The sequence below is a fragment of the Bombus pascuorum genome, chromosome 11, assembly GCF_905332965.1.
Source record: "Bombus pascuorum chromosome 11, iyBomPasc1.1, whole genome shotgun sequence".
NCBI classification, from domain to species: domain Eukaryota; kingdom Metazoa; phylum Arthropoda; class Insecta; order Hymenoptera; family Apidae; genus Bombus; species Bombus pascuorum.
In genome coordinates, this window is record NC_083498.1 from 7,250,937 (window position 1) to 7,265,634 (window position 14,698).

Below are 14,698 nucleotides of genomic sequence, written 5' to 3' on the forward strand. Positions count from 1 at the left end.
GGTAACTCGCTTGGGGAGCTCGAGAGAAGGGTTTGAGAGAAGGGTTTCGAAGAGAGGGTCGGGATGTTAAGAACTGATTACTATTGAATCCTCCAAGAGGAGTTGTTTCTGCGGTTTCAAATTCTCCTCTACGTAAACGCGTATATACACTTCGATCGAGATAACTTTCCGTGTTTGGTGGTGGTTTGTTATTTTTGTTCAACCTTCTGTAACAATCGTTTGGGTCTTGTTTTATGTATCAGTGTAGAAACAAACAACGAGGAAAAGTTTTTCGGTATAAAATACAATTTTTAACTGACTTCTAATCTAATTTAAACAAGTTTAAGGAAGGAAATTTGATGTCAGAAAAGAAGAACGACTATGTGGATATATCAAATTAATCAATCAAGTAAACCAAAGTAAGTTAAAAATTCAAGCTCTTTTTTAGACTTACACCATTTTTATAATCAATAGCACATCTCAAATATCAGTCTGTAATTTTATTATCATTAGACTAGACTGTGCATGTTTACGCAAGTTTATTATGAACTTATTATAAATTTATATATTGTGAACACAACTGGAGAACTACTAAGCATAGTGCAAGTTTTAGTCGATGTTGAAAATTTATGTTTTTCTTGTTCGATCTTGTGTAACCATAGTTTTATCCACTTGTGTCTGGACTGTACATTGTGCACGTTTATGCAAATTTATATATCACGAGCATAATTGAAGGACTGAGAATCGTAGTGTTATGAATTCGTTATCGTATAAAATTCAATTATTCACTTATTCAATTATTAATTTTTATCGCAAGAAAGATCGCAGGCTACTTATGGGAGACAGAAATTTCACCAGAATATTTTACTTTGATCTACAATTTCGTGACTCCACGATCCCCCTCAGAATCTACGAATTTCCTAACAAAATTAACTTACTCTTTCATCAAGAATTCAGAAAATTCTTTGCTTAAAAATCCGGCAAAATCAACGTTAATTTACCGCGTCGAAATTTATCCATCGAACTACCATTATTTTCAATCTTCTACTTCCTCGACGTACATTTCGATTAATTGAAATAAATCCAATGAAGAAACGATTTCCTCGGCCGTAACGTGCTAAACGGAATTATTTTCAATTATATGTTTTCCCGGCCTTCGTTTCGGTTAATTGAATTAACAGAAGCAATTGGAATTCGTCCCTTAATATCTAAGTCAAATATCATCGGGCGGAAATTTCCTCAACTTAATTTCTCGCGCTCTTCAGTCGTAAAAGAGAGTTGGTAGATGATGCTCATCGTTGACAGGGAAACAAAGGCTCGCGAAATAATTCCACGGAACTTCGGCGAGGCTATGGTTACGCTCGTGCAACCCCCTCGACGCACCACCCTCCAGCCATCCCTCTAAGTCTCGACTCTATCACTTTGTCAATAAGTCAGTCGCCGTGCACAACATTATACCAGAGGATCGATATACACGTTGCTCTGCAGCTCGGCAAACTTATGCAATTCCTTAGCTTCTGTTGTCTCTTCTACTCGGAAAATTGATAGATACAAAGGTTGGGTATCCAAACGTTTCTTATCGATTTAAATGTCAGTAGATTTTAGGGATAATTTAACGTGGTGCAATTTTAGAAATCGAAATTGAATGGAAGGAAGATTTAGGAAGATTTAATTGCCGGAGTTACTAAGTTTGGAAAGTTGTATATATTTTTAGAATATTGATTTTATAATATTTAAAATGGTGGAAGGTCGAGAAATTTATTTGCAGATGTATAAATAGGTTTCAGGAATATTTTTTTTTTTTATTTTATTTTGGCTTTTACAATTTGTCCTGAAGGACATTTGGTAAAGTGTTATATCTCATTGGTGAATAAAAAAAAAAATAAAATAAAATAAATATAGCATGTGGGTGGCTACACCCAGCGGGGTGCCAGCTTCGTGTTTTCTAAGTTATATCTTTTATGTTAGGAATAATTTAACGTTGCGATTATGGAAATTGACATTAAGTGGAAAATGAGACTCTAATCGTAGCATTAAGTTTGGAAAATGGTGCGCATTTGAAAAATATTGATATTCTAATATCTCGGACAGCTAAATAGGAAAACTTGTGCATTTATAGAAATTGACAAATATGAAGTTTCAGAATGGAAACGTTTCTTATCGATTTACGGAAATATAACTGCAGTTTAGGAATAATTTAATGTCCTATAGCGACAGAAATTGAAATTCAACGGAAATAGGACTGTAATTATAGGGGTGAGTTTGAAGATTGTTACATATTTCAAGAATATTGATATCCTGATATTTAAGAAAGGTAAATAGGAAAACTTCCTAATGGATTTTATTTTAAACTTATGGATCTATAAAAGTTGGTAAATATGAAAGCCGGTGGATCGAAAGGTTTCTTATTGAGTTAGAGAAATATAAATTGATTTCAGAAATAATTTCACGTTGTAAAATTTAGAGAATCGTGGAAATTTTAATTTCATGTTAATTCCAATGTTATTTACTTAATTCTACACAGAGTAGCTATTTCATAATCGTGCAAAATCGTAAATGGTATTAGTGTAAAATTATGAATCTGGCAGGGTGAGTTTTAGAAATTAAATTTTCCAAAACTACCAGCAGATATTTTAGAGCAGCGAAATCATGCAAACTTCATTTCTTGTATATCAAAGAAATATTTCAAATACTCAAATATATATACTTCTACTATTCTTCAAAACTCTACGAGTAGAACAATCTAACTATGATATAGGAAATCAGCTGTATCGAGACAAGATTCCATTTATGGAAATGAAAAGAAAAGAAGTTTTCAGTGGAATGAACATTTTTTAAGCTTCCTCGTGCGATTCGCAATTTCCTCGAAACATTTACCGTTTCGAACATTGAATAGCGTGATCGGTGTTGCGAAAAGAGAATCTTTCATGATTCGGATTTTTCGGGGTCAAACGGTTCATTTGCCACGTCTGGCGAATTCCACGGATTCGAAGTAACTTTCGGTTGAAAAGAGAGGGGAAAAAATTGACCCGAAAAGTTACGGGCGTGCCACGATCTAAAATATTCAAGAGATTCGAGAACTACGAAAGTGGAAATGGGTCAATTTCTTTTATCAAACTGTCTCCCTGATCTCTTTCAAAGAAATAGAAACGTGTTACTCATCCTATCGTTAGAAAAAGACCACTAAACTTTCATCTTTTCAAATACTCACGACTATCATTCGCAAGTAGTCAAACAAGCGTCACCCGAATATGGGTGACGCGGTAGTCAACGTCTTAAGCAGTTAACGAGCGTACACGTCAAACAGAAACTTTCATGACGCGTATACTCGTCGCCTCTTGTATTTATTTACGCACTCGATCAGCTGATACGATCTTCATGACAGATTTCTACGACTAAATTCCGCGGTTAACTGGTTAAAGTAAAGAGACCGGCACGAACAAATTACGAGAAAATGGAGCACTGTCCGACGAACACTTGTACGAAGTTTCATAAAAATCGGCGTGTATCAGTCACCTTTGTCAGACAAAACACACGGACGTGTACGACTTCAGGAATACGCGTTCTTCGTACAACTGAAAACACGTTCGAGCGTAGTTCGAATAATAGAAGCTCGGTTACGAGTTCATGTAACTGACGGTAAAGAAAAACTGGTTCGTATGAACGCAGTTATACTGTGTGATCGTAAAACATGTGCAATCCCTGGCTGTGAGGCGGAGTAAATAAATAAATAAATAAAGATCGTAGTATCGTGGACGAGGGACCTGGCGGGTGTCGGGCGAATTACAAACAAGCGGTTGCGGAGCATGTGCGTGCTGAGGGTGAAAGATGAGGCTAAGACAAAAGACAAGGGGTTGCTAAGGGACGATAAACGAATTAACAGTCAGTGTTAAGTTGAGAAACCACAGATTGTGAGTTGAGAAGTCAGGGAGTGCGAATTGCGGTCCACGTGTGTGTGTGTGTGTGTGTGTGTGTGTGTGAGAGAGAGAGAGCGTTGGATCCGTGGTGACGAGAGTTGCAAATTAGCTACCTAGTTGTCTTAATTATAACACGTTATTGCGATTAGTTCACGTTAAACAACCATCGTTTTATGTTTAACCAACATCTGTTTAATCCATTTATTGTAAATAAACTAATTGTAGTAAAGATTCTACAAGGGTGTTTCGTGGCAAGTGGACACGCGAAACAAGTTCATATGAATGTGTACCAACGGTCAAAGAAGAAATCTGCAAGTACGCTGAAAAATACAAGGGAAGAAGGGCAACACATCCGAACCAGCTGGCTGCCAAAGCGAGCAAAACTCTCATAAAAAGAAGACTAAAAAGAAAACACCCCACTGACCTCACTAAAGAAATAAAATAGTCAAACTCGAAGATGGTATCCCGCTGGGGATAGCCATCCACATGTTATTTAGTAATTAAGTTAGAAAAATTTATCAAATGTCCAGCTGGACAAATTATAAAGTACAAATTAAATAATATAAAAAAATATAAATGAGTGCTATTCGAATTTGTTTCAACGTTGCAACCACTCTTGTCTTACGATAATCCGCGGCAGCGTATCTTCGTAGAAGATGCTGGAACTGACAATCCTTGGCTCGTATGCAAGCTCGCAGTCGTCGTGTCAAAGAATTTCGCAATTTCTCAGAAATTCCACAGGAATGTTGGCCATCTCGTTGTACACGTGCACCAAGTATTTCGACAATTGTTTCCAAGTGCAGAAATAAAAGTCAAGTGGGTTCAATGGGGAGTAAAAATCTAATGGACCAAATCTGGAGAACGAGCAAGTCAGGCAACAGACATCCTGCACCAAAGTTCGCCGAACTTCTGAGGAAATCGCGAAGGTAAACGGTTGCGGATTTTTGAAACACCAAGGAGGTTACAACTTTGCAACAAGATCGCATCAAATCGCGTTTACGTGATTTTGTTTCCACATATGCCGTACGTTATGAGACACCCTGTATATGTTTATTCCGTCTCACGGCCAAAAATGGGATTTGCTTCACAAATACGATAGAACGAAGGTTCTGCCTGTAACTTTGAAGCAAAAGATTAAATAGGACACGTGTTTACACGATCTTGTCTCCGCACGTGCCACGTGTTACGAAGTATCCTGTACGGGTTTATCCCGCCTCAAAGCCAAAAAATTCCTCTTGATCTACAAATACAGTAAAACGAAGGTTCATCCCATAAACTAAACTTTGAAACGAGATCAAGTAGGACGCATATTCGTACGAACCTCTTCCGCTGTTTTCATGTCTCTTCTAAACTTCCGAATTGAGCGTCACGTGTTACACGTGATACACCCTGTACGTTGTATTACATTTCTTTGACGGTGTTTCCAGTTGTTTGTAGTTTTATAGACGAACGCGCAACTACGAGTTAGTCAGCTGAGTTAGACTAGTCAGCTACGAGTTGTTCCAACGTAAATAATCCGAGGAACATTAAAAGCGGATCATAGTCGCATCGTGCTATGGGAATAGGCTTTGCTTTCTAAGCAAGAAGATCTCGTATCCAAAGAAACGATTAATTCACTGGCCACTTTCGTTAAACCCGTGCTAAGATCTTCGCACCGCCCTTTTTCGCCACTTGAACCACTTAGTGAAATAACGTTGCGGGCAATTGCAAGCCGTTTTACAATCGGCACTAAGCAAAGCCGATTGTTTCATCCTTCATTTGCATTGTAGGGCGGGCAGGATGAAAGGTTCGGCGAGATGAAACTCGCGAGGGATCAATCCTTTCCGCAAAACCAGCTCTTTTCTCTTGAAAACGATTAATTCACGAGCCACTTGCGTTACACGTTCGCCACTGCTATTAATGTTATCATCGTTTCGAGTGTTTCTCGAGAATTGTAAAATACGATTGCGTATTTTAATTTCATTTTAACGAGGTATTTCGCTTATGTCACGTTTCCATTAAATATCGTTGAAATTCATTTGGAATTCTTAATCTGAATATTCTGCGTAGATCATCGTAGATCCTATAAATTGGGAAATTTATCTTCCATAATTAACTGATTAACGAGAAGATAACAATTGTATTAGTTGCACGACGCACTTGAAGTATTTGATAATTGAAAATGTTTGATACAATACTCAATATGATTGGCAGATTTAGTTATAACACGTTCTAATAGTTGGAGGGTAAGAATGATCTATACTTGATGATTTACTTATACATAATTATTCTACGATATAGTTACAAGTACGCTCATACAAACATTTATTTAGTTTTTATTAATAGGAAGGAAACTTTGTTAAAAAAAATCGCAACGTACCGAGCAGCAATGAAAGATGCCAACGAGATCTCTCAAGTTAAAAGACAGCGAAGATCGCAATGAACGGCGCTTACGCAAACAAACATCGTAGCCTGATTATACTAAAAAACAAGTAACAAAAGAGTAAAGAAATGAAAGAAATTATCTTACTAACGAGCCCTTCAATCGTTGTTTAATAATTTAATTATTTGTATTTGAAGCCTACAGCCTATTACTTCAAGCAGGTTGTTGCATTTTTATTTCTAGTTTCTTACGCTTTATTATTATTACGACCATATTTGCTTGGCTAGAGAACAAAGTCGGAGAGGAACAGCGACCATAAAAATCATAAGTACTCGGCAGGCGAAAAATACGCGAGTGCAAGTGCAAACACGCCGTTGAAATCGCAAACTTTGCAGCGCAGACGTTCGTCGCCATCCGAGGAATTGCTTAGCTCGCGAGGTTCGAGCTTCCAAGCGGCACGTCCATTTCCCTAAACAGTTCACTTCCTTTTAGGAACGAGACGAAGGAGGACGAAGAGCAAAAGAACGAACAGAAAGCGATGATAGTAAAAATCTTGACAGACGAATTGAAGGAGCAAAGTCGCGAGAGTTTCTACCCGGATTCCATTCCATTCATCGTTCGAACATCCACGAGGTGCTCGTAAATTTTCAAAAGGAGCAACAACAGCTCTCCCCTAACCTGGGTAGAATAAACGTCGTATTGTTTGCTTGGAAAGGAACTGCACCTTCCTGGCTACCTTCGACTTCGAATCGAGCAAGGAGAAAACCGATACGCACAGGAAGCAGGGTGTAAATCTTGCTGGGAGCCCGTTATTGGTGGTACGAGCGAAAAGAGGGTAATTCTTCATGAAGAAACAGGAAATAGGTCTTCTATACGATTCTTACACGGAGACGTTTGTTTTCCAGGCGAAGGAAAAATAAAGCGTTCAATAAATTCAAGTTAATCCCGCGATTACAATAATTATGATTCTGTGTCATTATTTTAAGGAGCAAGTGTTTGTCTTTGGGAAATACGAGAAATTGAACGTTTAATTTGAAAGTTGAAGTTTTAGGAAAAGATTAAATTTGCGGTGATAATAATAATCGTATGTGATCGTATGTAAAGTATAAATCAATTTTTCATTTAGAAAGTAAGAGAATAGAGGAAAATCTTCTGATCACCATGGTGAATCAAATAGTTAGTCAGATCTCTATATAGTACAAGGAAAGTCATGTCATAAAGTTTCTCTATAGACGCTAGAAGAAATTTTCTGAATACCTAATTTCTACCAATATAGTATTCTACGATATTCCAACTCTTCTCAGAAAACGTGTCTTTACTGACATAGAATTAAACTTATCTTTGCTTCTCAGATAGCTTCCTCAGTAGAAGTCTCTTGATTCCGTTTCTAGCACAATGGACTTATCTCCTTAGAGATAAAATGAAGCAAATGACTAACCAAGTCAGTTGAATTCCAATACGATAGAAATCTTACTGATCAATTTGTCATCTGTAACTTTATCTTTATATAATCACCATCTGCGACAAATATCTCCCCATAAATGTTTCTCGATTGACACAAAAACAACCTCTATCGCAGTTTTATAATATCGCAACTTTCCTAGAAACACTGCTTTTTTCTGCATAAGACTAAACGTATCTCTGTCAAAAAAGAAAAAAGACAACATCTGGGACGTTTTCTTAAAACTTTGACTACCACGTTGGTCATATAACAACTTCTTACAATTGTAAAAATTGAACGAAAATTGACAGTTAGGGCATTTTGAATATAACCGATAAATAGAAGATACTTCGAAATAAAAAGTGCCCCATTGAACAATTCAACATTTTTATTGGAACATCAATAAAAAGAAATCAGAACAAATCTTGCAACTAACGGTGCACTGTGTATGCATTCATATCTTTGAGGGGTAATCTACGAATATTATTATAAACACAGCTTAGAAAATAATCGTAAATGCTGCTTTGTAATCATATAATTGAAGTTAGAAGTGTGAACATACCTTACTATTATATATAGAACGAGCAAATACCGTTTACTAATATCTTCTACACGTTCCAACGATATATTCTGGACGTTTTGCTTACGACGAAATAACGAATGCGAATGGCTTGTTGAAATAAACGAAGCCTCGTTATAATATGTCGCTATCAACTGTTAGCAAGGCGCCACGATGGTCACTCGTGACCACCAATAAGATAAACGGTCCATCGAGGAAGAATGTTGTCTTACATCGTCAATTTATTATTATTTTGCCATTATATGCTTTGAATAATAAAAATACTCCCGTGGCGTCCTTAGCGAAACGTGTGATTTCGGCGTGGCAGTCAAAGTGTTAAGGTTGAAGCGTTGTTGCTTGTATATAATTAGTGGGAATCGTGTTCTGATCTGTCGAGCCAGGAACAGATGTCGAATAATTAGAGCCAGGAAGACGATCTGCCAGATCGAACTGGAACACCAGTAGATAGTACAACAGTACTCCTTGCAACTGTTAATGTGGTTGGTGATGTTTCACGATTTGTATTGTCTCGCGATGCTTTCTTGGGAAATGGTATAGTGTCATTGCTTAAATCATGGCTTTTTCCAAGTGCACGTGGTGCGTCATGTTCCTATACGCTGTTATGCTAAGCTGATTGTGTGGAATACCCTGAAGAATTGATCTGCGACGTTCACGAAACATCGGCTTACGAAGCAACACGATCGACGATGAGATCAACCGAACAATTCATCGATATTTTTATTTTCGGTTCTCGTCACAGTACAGAAGAATCTAAGATGAAGAGTTGCTTGTAATATTTTTTAGGAAAAGCGAGATAAATATCTCAATTTTGTGATTTCAGAGTGCCAGTCAAAGTGTTAAACAGAACATTCTTTCGCCTCTATCTATAGCATAATAAGCTGATCCCTTAATGACAATTAACAACCAAGACTGAATTGAATTCTATCACGATGGAACCCTTACTGCCCGATTCATCATCATCATCATGAATTAGAGATATCCTTAGTCTCAACCGTAACAAATATCATCCCATAAACGTGCTCGATCGACGCAGAAAGAAAAGATCTCGCGAATCCTCAGTCTACCGCTGTTTCGTTACATCCCAGCTTCGGCTAGAAACTTCCTTCTTCAGGTTGGTAGACCTGTACCTATTAAAGCGAACAGTAGAGATGAACTTTCTGGTTAATTTGAATACCGTAGCCGTGGGTGAGGCCTGTTCAGGGTGGCAGAAAAAGGAGCAGGAGAGGGAGAGGAGAGAGAGAGAGAGTGGCGATGGCCAGCAATAGTAAACCTTGGCGAAGTTACTGGATAATTTCCGCGGATGTTCGAAATTAAAAAAGTTTACTCTCCGACGAGAGGATTTCCACGCTTCTTGCACGAGGCCACGTTAATCGCTGACTGCTCCTTTATCTTTCACCCCTGTCCTCCTCTTTTTCTTTTTTCCCGCCCTTTCGTAACCCACCCACTCACTCCCTTTTCCCTTGACCGTCTCTTTTCTAACGGAAAACAGAGCGAAAGAGACCGAACGCGATCCAAGAGGAACAGAATAATCTGAATTGCTTATCTGGCGCCCATTCGGTGGCTCTGAGATATTCTTCGGGGCTTAACGCGGTATAATTAAGCCGGCAGAATTGATGGAACGCGGAATTGAGAGAGTCGTCGAGGAAAAAATTCCCGTTGAAAGGATTTCACGAAGAAATAAAATAATAAAAGTTTCTTCAACCCTTTTCACACATTTTTCTCCCGTTTCTCTTTCGCCGTTTCTTCGCGCGATTTTTATAATACAAAGTGGCTTTATCGAGCGGTTTTATAACATCGATGAATAATAGCACCGTGCAGGTTTGAATAATACGTTCAATCTTGATTAACATTGGCTAAGTTCTTCTCGACATTTTTAATCCGACTGTATTCTTACTTTCTCCGACAGAATTAGATATTTTATTATTAGATCATTTTTAGACATCGTATTTGTTAGATACTTCTTCGATGGGAGACGAGTTTTGAGGCAACTGAAACTTCGAAAGAATGGAACAGATATGCTAAATCCTATGTTTAGATTTATATTACTGTATCGTTTTTGCGACAATATTTCAATATTAGAATATACGTGTTACATAGAATTACAATTTCATTGGAGGATAAATGCAGAGATCAATTATGCTCTTTTTCTAATATTTATTATTTTGATTGTATTAATTTATCTTTCATGCCTGGACAGCAAATCACATTTCAATGCGTAATTATAATATTTATAGGAACATCGCACTCTACAATTGCAATCATTTTCAGTTCAATATATTTTGATGCATCCTACATTAACCAGTTAGCTGTGTTCGACGAGTATTCTCGTCATAGCTTACTTTTTGCGATACGCTTTAGGAATCTACGTTCCAACGTAATAATCGTAATTTTGATAGAAAAATTCCAACGTCGAACAAAACTTCCATCTTCAGACGAAGGTATAAACGTTGTTTTAAAATATTCCTTTGCTCCAATCCATTCGCATCAGTTCGGTTTTATTGGAATTCAATTAATTATAAAGTACACACTTGTCAAAGACACTGCAGCGTGTGCATCGTAATTTTATAGAAAAGTCCAACTGCCAAGCGAGACTTCGATTTTCAAACAAAAACTACACATTTTGTTTGAAAATATTCCATTCCTTCGGCCCTTCCACGTCAACTGAATTTCTCGATTATCGGAAATTAATCAATTTCGTAACACGCATTTTTCAAAGCCATCGCATTGCAATTTTTACAGAAAAATCCCAATTTCACACAACACCTCAATTTTCCTACAAAACTATGAATTTTGTTTCGAAATAATTCTCTTCTTGCATCTTTCCACGTTGACTCGCTTTCTCGACGATGATCCCAAGCTTTTTTTTATTATTATTTAATTTGTACTTTACAATTTGGCTACCCTCAGCGGGATACCATCGATGATCCCAAATGATCAGATTTTTAAAACACTCATTTCTCAAAGACGCTGCAAAGACACGACGCGAAAGAACAATGACGATGATAGCGTCGCAAGTATGGCAGATGGGACGCAGACTTATTGCCGCGCGGGAAATAAAGAATTTCTTTTGAAAGACACAGGCGTCAGTGCGAAGTCTCCCTTTTACGTTGAAAACAGATTAACCTTGAACTGAATTTAAATCGCCCGACGTCCCTAAAATCCTGCTTAGCGAAGAGACCGGGTTCTTTTTGAATCCCGCGTTCCTAAAAGCTTCTCTCTCCTCTTACGTGGCGGTTCTTTATACTCTCGGCTAGTTGTTAAAAAAGTAACGCGGGGTGCGAGGTTTTACGAGAAAATAAAGTCGTGAAAAAAGTCGGCTAAGAAGAAAAAAAAAAAATGGAATAAATATTCGCAAAGAAAAATCGATGTGCTTGCTATCCCTCTGCTTTAAATTAAATTCCGCAGGATAATATTAAAGAAGAACGGAAAATAATCGCGAAAGTTTTCCTGGATGTTATTGAAATTTATTGATTTTGAAAATCGCTAGAACCAATCCGCTGGATCAACCTTGAAAGAAAATATCGTGGGAAATTTTCTTTTTCAATTGGAAATTCCGCCGCTGTTTGTTGGATTAGGTGCACCCTATAACATACCGTTATGCTTACACCGTATAATATACCATTACTCGAAAATATATTAAAGTAAACATGGAATATAACAAATAAATTATAATTAATTAGAAATTATTTGAAGATAAATAATTGGAAATAAAGATAACAAGAAGAACATTATAATAAAACATGAGCAAAACCTGCGGAACCTCTGGTCTCGTTACTTTTTTAGACACGTCTCGTAAAAACAACGGCTGAAGCGGAATATCCGAGGGAAGAAGGAAAAGAAGGCAGAGGCTAATTTTAAGAGAAAAATGCGGAAATGTATAAGAGGGAAATCGTTTCTGGTTGAAAGAGAGAGAGAGAAAAAAGGAAATTTATTTTCTGTAGTTTAGAGATAGCCACCTTAGAACGCTTATTAAACGACTGCTATTAGGTTAGATTCTAAGAGAGAAAAACACAGTAGTTGGTAGGATAAGTGGAAGCTGCGATAAGCTGGTTAAGAGTTTTGGAAAAAAGAAAAGCGTTGGAATATAGATAACCAAGTAACTTTAAGCCAAAGATATGGGTTAAGCACGGTGTATATAGGTTAAGGGAAATAAAGATATACAGGGTGTTCGCGCTGTTAGTTCGCAAAGCTTTTGTAGCTTAAAGTACGAGGAAAAGGTGGAAGAGGAAAAAGATGTTTCAAAGTGAACTACCTGTTCGAGATAATATTTTTCCGATAATTTGTAGGTGCAAAAATATAAGCGCATTTTACAGTTGCGCTAGTTTCGTTGAATGCAAACCTTCCTTTTCTTTTTGTTTACATTCTCTGGCTATTCTATCCACAATAGATCTATCGAGACAGACCAGATTCCATTTTCTTTAATTAGATAAAAAATATGAATTTGCGTAAACATTCACAGTTTATTAATAAACAGTCGGTCATTGCGACAAGGTGACTGCGCATGGCGTATATGCCATCGACTTGGAATCTGTTCATGCAGCACGCACCAGAATCGGAATGTTCATTGTTGAGTGTTATAACGCGATGTACCGAGGGTTCCGTTAGGCCAGAATCACGCGACGGTCAAGGACAACCGTTATTTTTAAGACGTAGATTTCTAGCGCTACGACCATCCGCGTGCGAGCATTCGGCTGATACGTCAGCAATTTAATAAATTTGCGATTGCGTGTATTTTGAACTTCTCCGTACTTTTCCATGCTACTTTTCCATAGCTCGATAACCGAGACTCTGTCGCAAAGCTTGGACTTTCCAGACAGGAACCTAACGGTTCCCGCAACATAACTTGCATCCTCTTGAACATTCCACAGGGTTGTGCGTTCCACCACTTCGATGCACACCTTACACGGCACTTAGACTTGGTTCCTCTTGCAAAGGCACAACATGTAATGGAAGGGAGGATACGAGGTATGAAGAAGGTGGAAATAGACGATTTTCGGGGATAGAATCATACGGAGTTTGAAGAATCGACAAAGTCACATGTACGACAACTCGGTCATACGAGAATCTCGGCGGAATAAGCAGAATCAGTCAGGACAGTGATGTCCGACTGATTGTTGTTCGCGAGCAATCTTTTCCAATCGTTTCCAAATATTCTTCAATCGTCTCCAAATCTTTTGCAATCGTGTCCAACTCTTCTTCAATCGTCTCCAACTTTTCCTCAATCGTCTCCAAATATTTTTCAATCGTCTCCAACTCTTCTTCAATCGTCTCCAACTCTTTTCCAATCGTCTCCAAATATTCTTCAATCGTCTCCAACTCTTTTCCAATCGTCTCCAAATATTCTTCAATCGTCTCCAACTCTTCTTCAATCGTCTCCAACTCTTTTCCAATCGTCTCCAAATATTCTTCAATCGTCTCCAACTCTTTTCCAATCGTCTCCAAATATTCTTCAATCGTCTCCAACTCTTTTCCAATCGTCTCCAATTCTTCTTCAATCGTCTCCAACTTTTTCTCAATCGTCTCCAAATATTCTTCAAACGTCTCCAAATATTCTTCAATCGTCTCCAACTCTTCTCCAATTGTCTCCAAATCTTCTCCAATCGTCTCCAAATCTTCTCCAATCGTCTCCAAATATTCTCCAATCGGCACCAATCGTCTCCAAATCTTCTCCAATCGTCTCTAAATCTTCCTCAATCGTCTTCAAATCTTCTCCAATCGTCTCCAACTCTTCTCCAATTGGCTCCAAATTTTCTCCAATCGTCTCCAACTCTTCCTCAATCGTCTCCAAATATTCTTCAATCGTCTCCAAATATTCTTCAATCGTCTCCAAATCTTCTCCAATCGTCTCCAAATCTTCTGCAATCGTACACCTTTGACCGGAGGTGCACCCCCTTCGCCCAACCCTAAATTTAAGATTTCGCCATGCTTCTAGCATTTTACCATATTGCATACCACGAACAATGAATCTTCCCCTTAATAAAATGTATTTCTATTATTATTATTATTTTCATCATCATTATCTTTATCACTATTATCATTGTACGAAAATCTCTCGAAAGGCCGATGAACCGAACACGTTTCAAGACAGCGACACGTGGCGATAAATCGAAATTAAACGATCGGTGGTACAGCAGATCGAATGGTCTTGCATTTAATTACGCGTTGGTTTCCGGCTGTGGCTCTGCTGTCTTTGGTGAGTAACGCCGGAACATTTTATTCCGTGCTATTAATTCCGTTTCGTGGCGGAACAACCGGATTAACCAGAGGAACGATGGCGCCCGTTGAAATCACCGAATCGATCGACGAGTGTTACACGACTCGTCCGCCATTGATCCCCGTCCCGGTTTTGTTTCCCACTGCAGGGAAAACCGGCGGAAAGAGGATTAGTCTAGTTCGCCTCTCGTCTCTGATAGCGACAG

General features: G+C 38.1%; 1 protein-coding gene across 1 annotated transcript in view; it reads right to left on the reverse strand.

Moving 5' to 3' along the window:
- The window catches only part of LOC132912184 (syndecan), a 236,918-nt gene that overhangs the window by 47,725 nt on the left and 174,495 nt on the right, over positions 1-14,698 (reverse strand). The gene's annotated exons all lie outside the window — the stretch shown is intronic.